This window comes from Gymnogyps californianus, chromosome 6 (assembly GCF_018139145.2).
Source record: "Gymnogyps californianus isolate 813 chromosome 6, ASM1813914v2, whole genome shotgun sequence".
In the NCBI taxonomy this organism is placed as follows: Eukaryota; Metazoa; Chordata; class Aves; order Accipitriformes; family Cathartidae; genus Gymnogyps; species Gymnogyps californianus.
In genome coordinates, this window is record NC_059476.1 from 3,736,972 (window position 1) to 3,754,682 (window position 17,711).

Consider the following 17,711-nt stretch of genomic DNA (forward strand, 5'->3'; position numbering starts at 1 on the left):
TAGGGCTTTTGCTGTTGCTGGATTTTTGCATAGGCTTTCTGCACTGGGGTGAATTTTGTAGATTTTCCTAACATTTACTCACCTATAGCTAAGACAATTAGAGGTGTAGCAGTTATATTAAGTTAGTTTTTCATGCTTATTTTCATTCACACAGTCAGCTGAAACCATAATATCCCTTGCATTTGAGTAGTCTTACCAGGTAGGGTTTGAATGGTCTGTCAATGTCTGAGAATTAAAACAGAGCAGGATGTGACCCTACCTATTTTCAGTTCAGGGGGAAGACATTCTCATTTTTGGCAGTAGAACTGAAAGAAGAAAACGCCTCTTTTGTTGGCTTTCCCATAGTCCTCTTATTAAAGGAAAGGTACGGATTTTCTACACAGGTAGACTGTGGGGAGAGCATTCAGTCTGCAGCACAACACGTTTTGCAAGAGACTCAGATCCTGAGATCTGATCTCAGCTCTATGGATTTTGCCATGTTTCCTGAAGACCATGCAAGGGCAGGTAAGTCTGTGAAAATTCAGCAGGTGATGACTGAAATCCCTAAGAACTGCAGATCCCACAAGATTCCAAAATTTTGCATTACTCTATGTTTTTTTGAGAAATCAGTGTGTTTTGGTGATTGCAGTCTACAAGCTGAGCTCTTCCTTACTTTAAAAATGGAATTAATCTTAAACGTCAGCCAGATGCAATTTCCTCCTCCTTACTTTGTCTAAAGAGATCACATAAAAGACTGCTACTGCTTGTGACAGTTGCCTTGAGCGGTACTCTGACACTGCTGTGGGATAGTAAAACATGGTGTAGTGCTTGTGCATTATCAGAAGCATTGGAATGCGAGAAAGGACTTGTGTGTAGGTTACACACGAGTCGGAGTACTAATTTTTAAGCAAATGTATAAGATGGGAATGTGGGATATAGGCAGTCTCTTTAGCTGTGATTATAACTTCATATCAAAACCAAAATGAAACCACTGCCACCAAGGCTGAGGCTCTTGACTGATAGTCACCTCTCAGGAACGCCATCCTTGGCTCACGTGTGAAATGCTGGATTCACAGTGTGGTGGCACAGGGAGAAATTGTCCTGATGGTGAAAGAAACAATCTAAAATTTAGCTTTTGAGTACTAAAGTGTTTGGGTATTTTCACTTTTGGGAGTGTAAAGCACCTAGGGAGTAACTGAACAGAAATGCATCTCCATTTGGATATAAATCAGTAATTCACTTTAGACATGGGCTGGATCAGAATCCAGTTAACTCTTCCAGAGCTCTGCATTGTTAGCAGAAATATATCTGACATAAGTTCACTAATGGGAATATCAGACACAGAGCAGAAACTCATTCAATGAGACTGTCATGTTCTTTGTTTAACAGTTCAGTGAGCAAAGGTAGAGGAACAACACGGTGGTGTAGTGACAAAAGAGTCTGAGGGAGGAGCTGGAGGTATACAGAGAGCAAAATTGATATGGGCAAGTCTTTTGTGGAATAAGGAGTAGGACTTTTACCATCATTGATGATTTAGGGGAAAAGGGGTAAAGGTTTAGCACTGAAATGTAAAGAGGTCAGTAGGAAAAAAACCCTTGATACTATTGACACGATAAAAGGAAAAAAAAAAGAGTATGTGAAAGAGAGCTGAAGGTAGTAGAGAAGTTGTGATAACAGTCTGGAAGATCTAACAGGCAGTGCTGATACTATGAGGGTAAGGAATCTGGGGGGATTCAGTCACTCTGAATGCGGATGGGTTTGCTGATGTCACGAAATCACAGAATTAACTTACCTAGCTTTCACACAGGCATGAAATCATGCAGTGAGGTGGTTCCCAAGAAGGCATGAGAGGAGGCTGTGATTGCAACCTGGTTTACATGACGCAGCATATATGCCATATAGTACTCCATCCTGGACGCCACTTCAAGTTGTTCACAGCAGGCTAAGGAGCATTAGAGAGGCAGATGTATGTTTTGCGTAGGTGATGGCAGAGAAAAGAGGCTTAGGCAAGCTATATGTGTAGGAATCTTCTATAGAAAACCTTTCTTGCACAGCAAGGTTGCACAGGAACTGCCGTTAATGAAAACGGAGTTGCTGTGGTGAGCTCTAGAAGTTGGGAGATCACGCATGCACCCAGCTGGACTGCTGAAACTTGTTTTGGTTTTCACTCCTGGAGGGATTGTGTGAACGGAATTTATAAGGAAGGGATTATTGCAATCCAGAGATAAGGAAAAATTAAGATAATACCTCAGTCCAAGTAAAGGAAGGATGTCAAGTATGTGATTGACAGCGCAACTATTGATAGGACTAAAATATGCAAATACTTTAACTCTGGAGGTTGCACACCAGGTATGAGGTAGAGTGCCCAGCTGGTATTGCAAGAGGATGTGGTGAAACTGTCTTTCCCCTTAGGAAATTATGTCAGGAATGAAGTATAAGGAAACCGACACAATATGATAATTCCTGACTAAAAATTATACAGGAAGAATAGGTTAGGTCAAGGGGACGCATTACTCATTTAAGGTCATCTTAATTTGTAAAGCTGTAACAGTGTCAACCATGACCAATTCCTGTGTGTTGTCCATATCATTATTGTCAGTTGCCTAAAGAAAAAGATGTTTTGAAAGGAGAGAAGAGGTAGAGAGGAAGACAACAGGTAGCAATGGGAGAGAACAAATTGGTCACAGGATAGATTCTTTGCTTTACAAAACTTAGGTTAAGGAGAAAACTACTGGCAAATACGCCATAACAAAGAAGTAAAATGAAACCTAATAACTTAAAAGACTTGACAATATGCTGGTGCTATAATAATGTGTAATTTTTAATATTCTCTGGGATCTTGAAGAAACAATTTTATTGATACCAGAATTGGCTGACCGATTTTGATTGTTGAAGCTTATATAGAAGAGGAACCAACTCTGTTTTCTATAGGAAAATAGAAAACCTTGTGTTTAGGAGGGATGGAAACATAGGACTCAGAAGCACAGGATTTTCTCAAATGGAGCACAGACAGAAGTCTTTGCATCCACTAGCAAATGAACAAAGACTTGGCAATGGTGTTGAGTTGAGGTCCAGTCAAGGAAAAATTAGGAGCCTTCAGGCTTAGAAAGAGGTTTAGGATGCCACTTAAGTACTAAAAGAGCCCAATTTGGAGCTTGGGTACATTCGTGCTTTGTATCAGCTGCGTGCGTTTGGTTCAGAGGAGAATGGGAACTCCACTCAGACACGCTTAGAGAAGAGCTAATGTACTATTCAGACATTTTAGCGAAAGTCAATTCTAATTTATTTCTGTGTATTACTAATGTCATTGCATGAATCATTGCAAAAGATATGGAGATGAGAATAAAAAAAAAGTTAAATTGGAAAGGCCTAGTATTTTTCATACCTTGTCAGTTATGACATTTAATCTTAATCGTGTCTGAATTTGACTGATTTTCCAATTGCCTGAGTTTAGCAAGAGTTATGTTGTTGCTAAGACACAGCTACTTCATGTGATACGTCTATCACCAACATAAAAGAAAGATTTTAAAGACTGATTCTTATATTTACACTCACAAGTATATTTTGAGCAGTGGTGTCCTAAATGCAGAAGGACCGTAACACCCTTATTCTGAAATAAGGGCATCAAGTGGTGGTTAAGAAATATTCCATTTTTTAATCTCTCCATGGATAAATAGGGAAGAGGAGCATGCTCTACCCTTGTTCTTGTTTCCTGTGATTCCTTAGTCATGGTTTGTTTATCATTTTCATGTTCTCAGTAGTGAATTTGATTTGTTCTGTTTCTATTCTGTTGCATGTGAAAGGTATCCTACTACCATTCATTTCTGCCACTGATTTGTTTCCTCCTTTGGAAAATTAATCATTAATTTTTAAGAACAGTCGCAGATACTCTGCTGGTTCTGCATTCCCTCGCAGGGTATCTCTGCATTTCTTTTTTTATTATTGTCATGACATAGGGGAATTCGCTGCCTGTGTTCATACGGACCCTGAACCATACATGTAGTAATTCTATTCTATATTACAGGTACTAATTATATAGTGGTGACTTCCAAGGCCTACTTTTGTAACATTTTTATGGAACAATTTGAGACTGTGATTTTTCAGTGGGCCTGAGTGAACTGAATGCCTGTGTCAGCAACAGTGCATTCATTTCTGACTCTCTTACCCCTGAAAGGCCACAGTAAAATTTCTGTAATGATGTAGAATAAGACCTGTGAGGTCCTTGTCATGTTTGATTCATGCCCCTAAAGCCCACAGAAGCTCTGCAGGTGGCTTGGATGTAGAATTGCTCCCGTTAACTGTAGTAAATGAACCTCTGTACTGTTAATTGGTTTGAACTATTTATATCTGTGACCCAACGGTTACAGCGTGTCGCAGCTCTGGATGCATTTCAAGAACCGATACCTTGCCCTTGGTGACCTGACAGGTTTTTTTTTACTCCTGAGAGACAAGTAGCGTGGAAATGGGCTCATTAAGACTCATCTATTAGTTAGGGGTCTTCCAAATTATGGCCATGTTTGGGTCCCAGTAAGTTCACACCACAGCCTGGCCACACGATGAACTAGCTGTCACATTTATTATCACTACACGGTTAGTAAACACATAGGATGGCAGCAAGGTTACAGGAGCGGAGCTGGGAAATCCTTTGGCTTCCTGTTTTTCTGTTCTGAAGACAGGCATTTTGGAAAAAAGTCTGTAGAACCTATTTTTTCTCCTGAGAAAATACTTTGAAGGAAAATATTTAGCCATTCAATCAGGAAGGAGAAGTAGATGGTGTAATTAGTGTAACAAAAATGGGATAGATGGACGAAACCCTGAAGTTAACAAATTAATCGAAGTACAGTGTACAGGGCTCCAAAATAATCACAAATTTGAACTGAGTTTGGCACACATTTTTACCTAGGAAATCAGAGGGACATTTAGAGCATGTTAAAACACCTAATTTCCCAACTTTATAGAGAATTTTATTTCAGAACTGCTAAAACTTTTGCTTGATATCAGCTTTTTTGTTGGAACTTAATGTTTCAGCATGGCAACACAGTGCAAGGCCAAGGCCATAGCAATGTGTTATGAGAACAGTTAGAATGTCATTCATCTTCAGAGTTCATGAAAAACTGAAAGAAGTTTGAAATTTATGATAGCAGAAGACAATGACTATTTTACTAGGGCCATTTAGGACTGTCATTTGCATGAAATTAAAGATGGTCTCTTATAAATTTATGTATGAAGTTCTGACAATCCACATCATTTCAGAGACAAAGATTTAGAATGTGATACTGGAATAACATTTGGTAGATATATTACTAGATCAAAGTCTGTTGATATTAATATGAAATCTCAGTTTTCTTTATCTTTTACAAGGGACTTTTTTTTTTTTTTTTCCTGGAGCAGTCTCCAGTAATCAGTGGTTCAGCAGGATTTTAGCATGCCCTATGCAGGGAAGGGTAGAACACTCTTTTAGCACTCTTTGCTGCTTGATGTGTTTAAAAGGTTTCTCCAAATGGGCACTTTTGAGGTGAGAATTCAGTGCAGGAAAAAAAAGCTCCTTTATCCAATATGAAAGCTCGATATGCCAAAAGAACGGATAGACATTTAATGATGTACAGAGAAGCTCTTGTACTTTGAGGGTGGAGTAGCATGTAGGACCATAATACAAATTCAGATGCCGTGAAAGAATGTAAGCAGTAATGTTGTATGCCAGAAAAAAATAAATGGATGACGTTCTACTAATAAAACATGCTCGTGTTATCACCCTTGGCTAGCATTACCGACTTAGCTTGGGTTTCGTATTAATTATTGAAAATTGTGGGTTTTGTGCTCCCCAGAAGAGTGCTTTATTATTACAAATACAGCTGACATCTTGCAGCTGCCAGCACCTTTTTAAAACAAATTCCATCTTCTTACTTCTTCTGTGTTTTAATGTATGCATCAGCTTGCCAGAATGACACTGTATTACAGTATCAGCATGGCAGGGGCAGGCAAAGTAGGTAGCATAAGTTAGGCAAAGCTGAAAAATAAGAGCGAAGAAACCAGTAGAGTAGATCTGTCATTGACATAAAATCAGTGGCCCTACACCAATTTATCTGAGCTATATTGATTTACAGGAGCTGGTGATCTTGTACAACAGGTAGTAGAAAAAGCATATTAGAGTAGATGTAATGACCTAGCATTCATCATTAGGTTAATGATTAATTGACCTAATGCTCACCTTTGGTTAATAAATTTATAATCATGATTTCCAAAGATGTCCGTAATGTCATTCATGGTCTGTAGCCATGATAGGCAGTGTCCTCCTGGCTGAGACCTCACAGTATGAGTGCTTTCTTCAAGTGTCTATGGCTAGTAACCTGGTCACATTTGAAGACCTTTGCATCATGACGTGGTCAGTAAAATGTGCTCTAGACATCTAGGTTCACTCCTATAGCAATTAAAAACACAATAAATCCTAGGAGGTTTACACAATGTAACCAACTATAGTTACAGAATGTAACTATAATGAATGATTTCCAGAACATCTGGAGGAACATGGATAATGATATGCAACTGTAATGTATCTGGATGCAACTGTACTTAATTTATGATTAATATTGTATCTAGATGGTCATCTGTAGAAATATTGCTTGAACATATTACTTCGTATTTTAAGAATACCTATTTATTTTGATAGTCGGTAACAGAGGATTTCCTCTATAATACGGAGGTAGATGAGCAAGTACAAATGTCTCCAGATAATTTAGCTGTCTGGGTGTTTTCAGCTACCAAATCTGTTGTGGATGGAGGGATCTAAGACAGTGGCAATACCTTTGATCTCTCCTGCTGTCCTCCTGTGGCACAGCAGAGTTTTATGGCTTCTGGGCTTCTTTTCTGAAGGCTTTTGTTCTATTATGAGATTCTGGGAATTTCTCAACCTGAGATGAATGGAGCTGATGTTATATACACCCTTCCGAAGTGAACATTTGTTACCAGGTGATTCCTTCTAGTCCTGCATTCCTGTGATTCTTTTGCAAACTATTATGTCATGTGATTTTATCAAGCAACAACATAATTTAGTCATTTGAGGGTGGAAATGTAAAGATCAGGGACCTAGGATATCAGGTGAACCTTTGTGGCCTGTTGAATTTGAATGATATCTAAGCATATAAATGTTAGGCTCCCTGAAAGCAAAGCTAAAATCCATTTTTAATATGTAACGAGGATGTCTTATCTGCTGAATAGAAAATATTACTTTATCAGGGACAAATTATCTATAGGCGGTGCTTTAAAAATACTGTTAATATTAACACTTTGTTTTTTCAACTTGTCTTGAACTTAACTTTTCAGAATATCATTTAAAACCTCAACTTGTATTGCAAGAAAACATGTGTGCAAAATTCGATTGATATTCCAGTATGGATCAGTGCTAATGATGTTAACACAGGAAGATAAGTCAGAATAAACATTAAATTATTTTTGTGTTTGTGCTTGTGTCCATACAAGCCTTGTGTAGTGCAGTGACTGATTTCTTCAGGGGAAAAATATCTTTGAACATAGTGTTGGATCAGTTCCCTGCAATCTGTCTAAGTCAAGCTTTCAATGTAATTGTCAAGCATGTTTCTTTGAAGAAAATATTTGACCTAGTAGATCATCATATTTCACTGTCACAATTATCATTCCCTTGATAATTAACCATGTTTATCCAATTTCAGATGTTCTGTTGTGCTATTCCTCACTGGTAGGAAGCTGATGTTTTGGAAGTGCAGTTCTGGCAGGAGATTATGTGACCTCGAAGGACAGACCTGCAGTTTACATCTACCTGCTCTTTCTCCAGAGGCCTCTTCTGGGGTTGACCAAGTGGACTGATGAGTCGTCCTGAGTGCAGGACCATCCCCTTCCTGGGCACCATGTGGGGTCAGAGTAGGGAATACAACCTATGCACATACGGTGCACAGTAAATCAGAGCCTTGCAGGGAGTGCTGGGCCCTCTCTACGCCGGTGAAGTCTGTAATTAGAGCGGGGACTGCAGTGTAGGGCATTACCCAAAGGACATGGGGATCGGCGTGTCACTGCGTATCAGCGATGTAACGAGCCGGGCCAGAATGGAAAACTTCCATGAAGGCTTTGGAAATAGGGGTCTGATCTCCATGACAGTTTTGTTATGGCTTAGGGAGATTCAGCAATTGTGTGTGGTTGCCAATCTAAAGTGGTCTGGATTCCAGTGTTTTCATTTGTTCCTTTAGCTGAAAAGTTTGTATAACATAGCTGTAGCTGAACTCTCAAGCATGCGAAAAGGCATAGGGTGAAAAAGGCTTGGAAGAAGACCCAGCTGTTTAGCAACCAGTCCGAATCATCAGCTGTGAATCCTTTCATTTGCCTACAGAGGAAATAATATCAGATTAATAAATGAAGCATTCATGGTCTGGGCTGGGAGGTATGCAGGATCGAATAACACACATTCTAGGCAAAGACAAACTCAGACTGTAAATGGAGCTAAGAAACCCTCTGAGCCTGAACAGTACGGGCTGTGTTATAACCTGATTTGGTCAGGGAATTAAGAATTGATACTTTTAGGGACTGACACTGAATTGTTGACGCTTGTATGTGTCCTCCAGCAGTTTTTACATCTATGTGAGACTTGTTACACTGCACTCTAAAATATCTTAATCTAAAGCTCTATTAATATTGGGCTCTTTTTTTTTTAAAGGAAACTTGTTACAGTGACATGGTCTGAAAGACTGGGACAACAGCAAAGATGCATTTGCCATTTATTTGCAAGTGTCACAGTTAAACTCTTATGCTGTAAAGGACTTTTCTACAGATCGTACAAAACTCCAGCTAGGGCAGTAAAACTGACTTCCCTGTTTTGCTCATGAAGATTCAGAATTATTCCTCTTTCTCTGGGTATCACAGGGAATCAGTGACAGAATATAGAGGCTGTGCATGAGATTTTCCAGTACTGACCTACTTCTTCTCTCATTAAAATCACTTTGAGTTTTACCATTGACTTTTCAGGCAGAGTCAGGCCAATCATGTGTGCTAATGAAATTGCTTTCCAAAAAGCTTCTCCAGTAGTTGTGTCCAACCGTTCCAAGCCATGGGTCACAATATGATTTCAAAAGTACTGAGGAGCCCGTCAGCATTGTGAAACACATTTCCTGGCCCTGGGTGGCTCAAATGTGCATCTCGTAGGCTGTGGCAGGAAGGAGAAACCACACAGAGGGCCCATTTCGGAAGAATCTGCTTGTGCATTTCCCTCTGTGGTCTCCCTCTTCAGGTCTGGTGGAGCAAAAGCATCATGTGGAGGAACCCGGCAGGAATATGGAGAGGGGCTGCAATTATCCCTACATGCTACATAGGGGTTGCTTAAGACAGGTAGTCTCAGAGAATTCAGTGCTTTACGATTTCTATCATCGTGTGAGCTTTAAACATTTAGGATGACTTTTTCTTTCTTTTTTCTATTAATTCTTTTGCAATTCGCACCATAGCTCAGTGTTTCATACTATCTGGACACTCGACAGCCAAGAGAGCTCTGCCAGAGGAGCGCAGGCATAATGAAAAGGTTTTTCTTTGGGGTTCGATGCGTATCCTTAAGAAGGAGCTTTACCTGGGTCAGGTTTTTCCTCAAGTATCTAGAGGAAATGCTGAATAAGCATAACAGCCTGAATGGATGGAAGCCCAATTTTCCTAATATTAAGGGTAGAATCAGAGCCAGGGGTTTGGTTTTGGTCTAAATGAACTCCAGGATATAAAGCCGAGACCAAAAGAAAAACAGAATTTTAAACTGTATGCTTTAAAGTTAATGAATAGTTGCACTGTCTGGAACGCTACACAGGAAATAAAAACTCGGGGGTTTTCGGCTTTTTATTTTTTGGGGTTTTGTTTTTTTTCTTGCACAATTTGGTAGCCAGAGATCTATAAAAGGAAGAATTGTGCATTTGGATAATTTAGGGAGATGAAATTTTTTTTTCAAAGGAAAAAAAGATTATCTGTCCAAAAATTTTTGTGATGAGCCTGTGAAAGCCTGCGAAAGCAGCAGCAGTGTGCCCTCCAGTGACAGGAGCTGCTACAGCAGCCAGAATGATAGTCTCTTGCAAGCTCTCTGGGGACTTCTCTACACAGGGAAGCTCGGAAAGTTAAGATGAATTAATCAAAAAGACGAAGTTAATATAGGCTAAGTGAAAATATCTACATTCCACTCTCACCACCCTCCCTTCAGCAGATGCTTTCATTCAGATGTGAAGTGCCCTTAATTTGTTGTAATCTTCAAACCCTTGGACATTCATAAAATTGTTTTTGGCTTGTAGACTAAAGTATACCAGAAGAAGAATGCAGTTTCCACATACATAAGTAGCTGTCAGTTGTAATAATTTTATATACTTTGACGGACAGTCTTGCAGGAACAAGGAGCTTTGTGCTATGTGGTACGCAAGACCCTGGTTTTGCAACTGGATTCCAGAAGGAAACCCACTGGTTTGGGGCAGGGAGCTGTGACTGAGGGTGTTGGGCATACTGCCCTTCGTTGCGCTGGAATTACTCCAAGGACTGGGCCCTGAAAGAAAAGAGGCTGGGTTGCAAGAGAGGAGAGAGAACCTGGCATTTCCACTGTCCTTGGGGCAAAACACTTGGGCTGGGGGGAAACCAAAAAGACCATTGCAAGTGCAGGGTTTCGTCCTACGATAAGCAGCGTTTGGCATTTGCTTTAGCACTTCCAACCTGACATTTGTTGGTGGGGCATGAGCGTTTCTTGCGTGGCATACCGCTGGTCTGATTTTTCTTTTCTGCATTGAGGCAGTGTTGTCAACTTGACTGATTTTACGGCGAGTGTCATTACAATTGTGTCTTCATTTGGGTTTTCAGCACTTGTGTGCCCTAAGGGCATCCCCAAAAGATGGGCAGTCAAAAGGTAAATAGAGGTGTATTTGTGTAAAAATGTGATGACTTCACAACTGAATCTTGTTCTTCTGCATGGAGGGGATATAACCACTGAAATGACAGGTCAGAGTTGGCAATTTTTTCTGAGCCCTCTTTTATTGTTTGAAGTGTGGGTATCGATGCAAGACTCCCTCGCCCTCCCTTTCTCTTTTTCTCTTGCACATACAACTATATGCAGAGAGAGAGAGAAATCCTAGAACAAAGGGGAAACCAAGACAGGAGAATGAAATCAAGAAAGCATAACAAAAGGCAGTGTTTCTTAAGAGTCGTGTTTTGTTGATCTGGGTGATGTGAGCAGGAATTTATGGGGTTGCTTGAGCAAAAGTTGAATTGTCTGTTATCTCGCACTGCTGAATAATCATATTGCACACAAGGTCTGCCTTCAACATATGAAGAGGGAAATCCTTTCTCTCCAGTGAAGTGAACTGATCATATGGAGAACAGCTGTAATTGAACTAGATCCTGATTTAATAAAACATTATTAGTAGTGACACTACCTTACACTGTCATGGCAGCAGTTTGGAGTGGCACTCGAAGTAGTTGCCAGGTGGGAATCACCAGCTTTTTAACTATTATTTCCTGCCTTTTTTTCTGTGCTACTTTTTCAGAAGGGGAAAAGTACAGAGACCTCAGCTTACATAGACGTAAGCAGTTACCTTTTGCACAAAAAGAGATACTTTGATAAAAAAGATATTTTGATCAGATCACTGTAATATATCAACTTCTTAACTAATATTTTTAGATCTTTAGAGTGCAGCTGTTTGCACATTGTTTCTATACCTTCATGTAATTTTGAAGAGAAATAGTTGGTTTACAGAGTAGAAGAAATTGTTAGTTTGCAATAGCTGTTTCATTGAAGAGAAGATGAAGGTACACAAACCCACCTTGGGTTCCCAGATGGTGGGAATAATAGGGTCCCCTTCACTTAAACACTTCTTAAAGAATTAAATGCTTTGATTTTTAAAGTATGTCATATAGTGTGCAAGTTCTCTTTGGTCTGCTTTTTAATAGGAGTCTTCTATGATAAAGAAATGAAGCTCAGAGATATTGACTGAAAGCTCTTTAGGACTCTTTGTTTTAGTATGTTTAGCACCAAGGAGAAAATTATTTCACATGTAGCCCAGGTTCATGGGGCTTCATCAATAAAACTTGATTTTGTTTTCAAAGTAATAATTAGTAATAGTAGACTAACATAAGCAAATTTCTGTAGAGCAGAAGAAAAGTCAGTATTTTGCCCTCTTCCAGTCCACAGTCCCATATCCTGGTCCAAGTCTGCAGCTTGTGCAGACCCTGAATATGTGAATAATGTTGATTTCAGTGGTACTTTTCACACACTCATAGTTATGCATACAAGTATCTAGTTGGCGAAAGCAGGCCTAATATAAAAAAAATTTATGTGCGCTCTTCCACAACCAAATTGGTTGATGACATCAGCAGGTATGACCTGCAAAGCTCAGAGAAGTTTAGCCTGTGCATATCTCTATGCTTAATACACCTTATATTATTTAATTCCTAATCCGATTGCCTCATTTCTTCAGTCCAAATCATATAGGCAGATCTTTATTCTTTGTAATCTCACCGTATTGATCAAATTTCGGGTTGCTCTCAAGGTGTGTGGGTGAGGGCATGGAAGTGGAGGCATTTGCATGCACCTATAATAGAAATGGATCTAAAACCTTAAAATTTTCTTGGCACTCATGAACACATTTTGTGAAGGAAAAGGAATTCCGTTGCAGTGGCAGTTCAACAGCAAAAATAGTAATTTCTGTATTCGCTTTAAATTGATTGAGCCACAGTACAGTTTTCTCATTTTATCTCAAAAAATATGCAACTCTGTTTAAATGAATGCTAAAAGAAAAACATAAAACTATGAATAAAAAATGTACCAGACATGATAGGGCTAGAAATCACTGCTACAGTTGTTACCGTTGTAGATCAAATTTACAGCTGTCTGAAGGTGTTACATTTAGAATAGTCTCATTTGGAAATCATTATCAAACTTTGAATATACTTTAGGGGGTTTGCCTTTTTAAATTTCTTTTACCTTGTTTACAATCAGCATGTTGAAACAGTTCCTCTTTCTGTTTTTCTTGTTTACTTCCTATTCAGTTATTAGGGCTGCAGACTTTTAAAAGCAAATTTATTCATTACAGGGGAGGACCGTGCATAATACAGAATTCATGCTATTTATAAAAGCCTGAAAAATAATTATGGAATTTGTGCATGAAGGAATAGAATTTACACATGTTAGTAGGATGATATTGTTGTTTATCCACCAGAAAGAATTTGTTTGCCTGAGGCCAAAGAAGTGTAGTATTTTGCAAGCCTCGCTTATCAGGAACCTCCTAACTTTGTATGAATTCTTATGTCGATTTAACTGCCAGCCATGCTCTTCTCTGAAAGAAAACAAAATAAAAATAAAATAAGAGCCTTCAGTAATTTTTTTCAGTGGTTTTGAGGTATTCAGTCTCATTCTGACCTTTCAAATAATTAGAGATCTTTTCGAAGTAGCTTGTCCGAGTGAAGGTGCAGCTCAGCACGTCTGGGACTGTGCTGAGCAGCTATTTTGGGTATGATGGCTATCTTGAAGAGAAATTACTCTGTCTTTGGGTACGTGAAAAATTTAAATGCCTGTTAGACTTCACTTAGTTTTCAGTGGAGGTTTTTGCTACGAAGGCTTAACTACAGCTTTAATTTTATTGTCTCCATGAATCTGCCTACTGAAAGTTGTCGTTTGAAGCCAAGTCATTTTTAGTCAGTTGTAATTTGGCCTTGTTTTATTTATATTTGTAAATATTTCAGAAACCTAGGGTATTTCTAATGATTTAATTCACACATTATACAGCAGAAGGCTTTAGACCGAATCCTCCTCTCCTCCAAAAAACCCAAGCATTCCCAAACAATAAACAAACAGCACAACCGCAGCCCATGGTTAGCCTTAACTGGGTATTGTAGACATTCTTTTTCCTTTGTAAATCAGAATTTCAGTAGTGTTCATTCAGTAGGAAAAAGGAGAAAGAGAGAAGAGAGTCATGCATCCAAATGAAGCCCCTTCCCCTGGAAAACCCCACCTGAATTAAATCCATCTGAATTAAATCTCTGTAGACTTTGGTCATGATAGACTTTATCCCAAGTATATCCCTAAAGGCATGGAAATAAAACACCAAAATGCCTCCCTTCAAATATTGTCACCAGCAAGGGACCTTAAAACTTCAATCCAAATGTTTGCATTTCTTTGAGACAAAATATATATACACAATCTTCTAGTTGCACAACAGCTAAACTAAATAGAATGCAAAATGGTATTTTATGACTTAGGTAACCTCCAGCTGTTTAACTGAAAAATATATGCTATTTTATGCAATAGCAATTTGGAATGCTATAAAAATAATTACTTTTAAAATCTATACTGCACATATGCAGATGGTTAACAAACTCTGGCTCACCCACCAGATGAAAATGATATTGGGAAAATCCATGCTCTAGAGATAGTGCCATTCCATTATAAATGTGCAAAGTATGCAAAAACATTACATCTATATTGTTTTCCAGAACAGACTGTATCTTAATGCCAGATGTTTTATTCTTTGCATATCTTGTTATAACTTAACAATTACTGTTCTTTGAGTTTGTCCAGACTAGGAAAGGAAATGTGTATTTTAGATGCGCTAGCTAAATGCTTGTCTGGTGCAGACAGAAGAGGTTCTAGCTAGTTAATCTATCTACCAGCTCTCTCCTGGTTACTCATGTTGCCTAAATAACACATAACTCATTTTGTTTTGTCCATGCTTGGGTTTAAAGCATGGTATTAGTAACACTGCAAAAACATAGCTCTTGCGCCAGTCAGGACAACCAAGGCCACTGGAATAAATGGGAGTTTCTGTCACCTGGAAAGAGAATGGCTTAGGCACTAATTAGCGAGGTGAGCCACTTCTGCTGGCCTCACTAGTCTCATTGGTTTGTCTTGTAGCCTTTGCCTGAATGAAGGTTCACCAGTGATAGGAAAGAGCACTTGAAAATTTCCATTATTTTATAGGTTCAAACTTAGATTTTACTGAACTGAAATTTGTAACATTTTAAATTAAACATTTAGCTGCACTTTTAGAGAAGATTAGTATCTGTGTATTCCACAAAACTACCCGTTATACACTTCCACAAAACCTTCCCTTTGTATGGGATCATTGCCAAGGGGAGCAATACCGTTTCACTCTACCTATGAGTAGCATCACATCCATCAGACATTTACAGCTATCCCAACAGTCACATTTTTCAGTGAAATCAAGATTTTAAAAGTCATTTGTTCAGTTATGACTGAATGATAAACAGTAAATTTCCTGATTTTCTTTTCGGAAGATGGCTTTTCCCAAAATTTATAAAACACAAGTATATTCTGTAATATACAGAGGGATTTTTATCGTGAATTAAATCTATTTACTTCAGTTGTCATCCTTTATCCTTATTACTCAGTTACTTAATTAGTAATTTCTGAGAGCAGCCATAATAACTGTCACAGATATTATAGGAGAGTCATCAACACTCTGCATGTTAATAAAATTTTAGAGTTTTGTTAGTTTTCCAAGTGTTCCTGTTAAGCACCAAATCCTATTGCCAGTGTTTTGCCCACAGTATTTCATAATTGAAGGAAATCTTTCTTTAAATAAGTATGGACTGCATTTGTGGAAGTCTTCTAAACTGCAATACATATTCTGCATAAGTATGCATTAGGAAAAGAATCTAAAATACGGTTTAACAAGCATGTGACAATAAATTAAGGAAATACATTTTGATATATGAGAAAAATTGGTTTCCACAAAAATACTCATCTCCTCCTAGTCACAGCTGTGACTTTTGAATATGTATTAAGCTCTGCAAGGATAGCTAAGATAGGAATTTGGCAGTGAGACTATGTTCATAAATATACATGAAATGTGAAAAAATAGTTTACAGAATTGAAAGTGAACATTGGAAAGGGTAAGCATACATACCTTGAGATAAAAACTGCAATTCATTGTCAGCATATGAAGCCTTTGCTTTTAACTTATAAATGTTATAGTGTCATTAGATTTTCTCATATATGCTGCATTACTTATAATTGAATAGTGTATTAACAACTGAATGGTTGTTTAAAGGAAGAGAAAGAACCTTCTACCCAAGCAGTTTAAGTTTTAATATCTACTTTCCAACAGAAACAACTCATTTAACATTCAAAGAGAGATCTTGGCTTTTTCTCTCAACTCACTTTACCTCAACAAACCAGATGGCAAATGTCTCACTGAAAGAGCCAGTGAAAACAGTGTCTGCATCTGCCCACCCTCATGTTTTTCTTGCCAGGAAAGGGGAAACGATATTAAATTTAGGGTCTTCTATTAAACACTTGTAGCTACATTTCTAGTTTTTCCCATTTTGCATTCTGACACTTCATTGGGCCAACCTATTGACAGATTTTACTTATTCTGATGTATAGCAGGGAATGAAATGTATTTATTGACATGATATTTCATGTGACATCTTCCAACAATGAGCAAATGTGCTTTTGAGCGGTATTTGATATTTTCCTTTAAATTTTTCACTTATGTCTGTAGAGATTTGTTCATTTCTAAGGTGATCATCTGTGATTTGAAGGCAGAGTTATCTTGCAAATAGATGGTTAATATATATACCTCCAGTAGCCTTGCATAGCACAGATAATAGCTTGATTTACCAATTTTACAACATTTAAGGTTTCAGATTTAGGGTAGCCAGAAAACAACTGAGATGATTTCTTAGGTTTTTTGTTGCTTACATCACCACTGAGAACTTCTGAAATGAGCATCGCACATTGCCTTCAGATTTCTGGTGTTTTTTCTGCGCCCTGCCAGCCAGTAAGAATCAAGAAAGAGGAAGAATGGAGCATATGGAAATTGTTTTCATATTTCTTCCTGTGAAATCTATTTGGCATTAATATTATCACATTAAGAATTTGATTACTGGCTGATGAAATGAAAAGCGAGGTAATAAATCATGTTTTCAATGAGTTCGTGTAGGAAGAGTAGGTGTGTTTTAAAGGACACATTAAATCATGACAAAACTTACATTGGTACAAGAGTTTCTACTCCGTGCAGGTGGTAAGGGGGAGATCTTTAGAAAGGAAGGAGATTGGAAGAGGGAGGGTAACATACCAAGAAAGTAAATTAAACTATTGAGTCGGATTGTGTTTAGTAAGAGCCAGTGGTTGCACCTTACGTATTTTGTATCGCGCGTATAGATATTTTCTTTAACTTTTTTTTTTTTTATTTAACTTGCTTTTTGGTGAATTTTGCAGTGGAGAGGTATATACTGCAACATGGCTGGGTGGTTTTAAAATATCCCAAAAAACAGATAAGAAAGACGTTGTCAAAATGAGCACACTTGAAAATCACAAGTGAACTCAGAGCAACAGTAGTGCTTTCATGGACCTTTTCCTGAAAGCACCACCACTATTTGCAGTAAAGGGCGAGGGGGAGGGAGAAGATGGAAATCAGATATTTTTGATGTTTTTAGATTACACTGGAGATAGAAAATAGATGTGATCAGTTCAAAGAATCAGGGTAGATTTTGTTCGCATAAATTGTAGCCGCTCTACATATTTAACCTTGAACGACTTCTGTCAGAGAAATGCCATTTTGTTAAAGAAGTATCAAGTCTCATGCTCTGCAATATCTCATTATACTGGAATACCTTGCATTCCCAGGCAGCCAGCAGGCGCTCTGAACACTATTATCTGCTACTTGTCCATTTGAAAAGCAATGTCCAATCTGTTTATCCAAACAAAAAATGGTGTTTGCGGTGAATTCTTATTAATTCTG

At 38.3% G+C, this 17,711-nt stretch overlaps 1 protein-coding gene across 1 annotated transcript in view; it reads left to right on the top strand.

The window, feature by feature from the left end:
- Positions 1 to 17,711, top strand: part of ADAM12 (ADAM metallopeptidase domain 12) — a 188,163-nt gene that overhangs the window by 62,496 nt on the left and 107,956 nt on the right.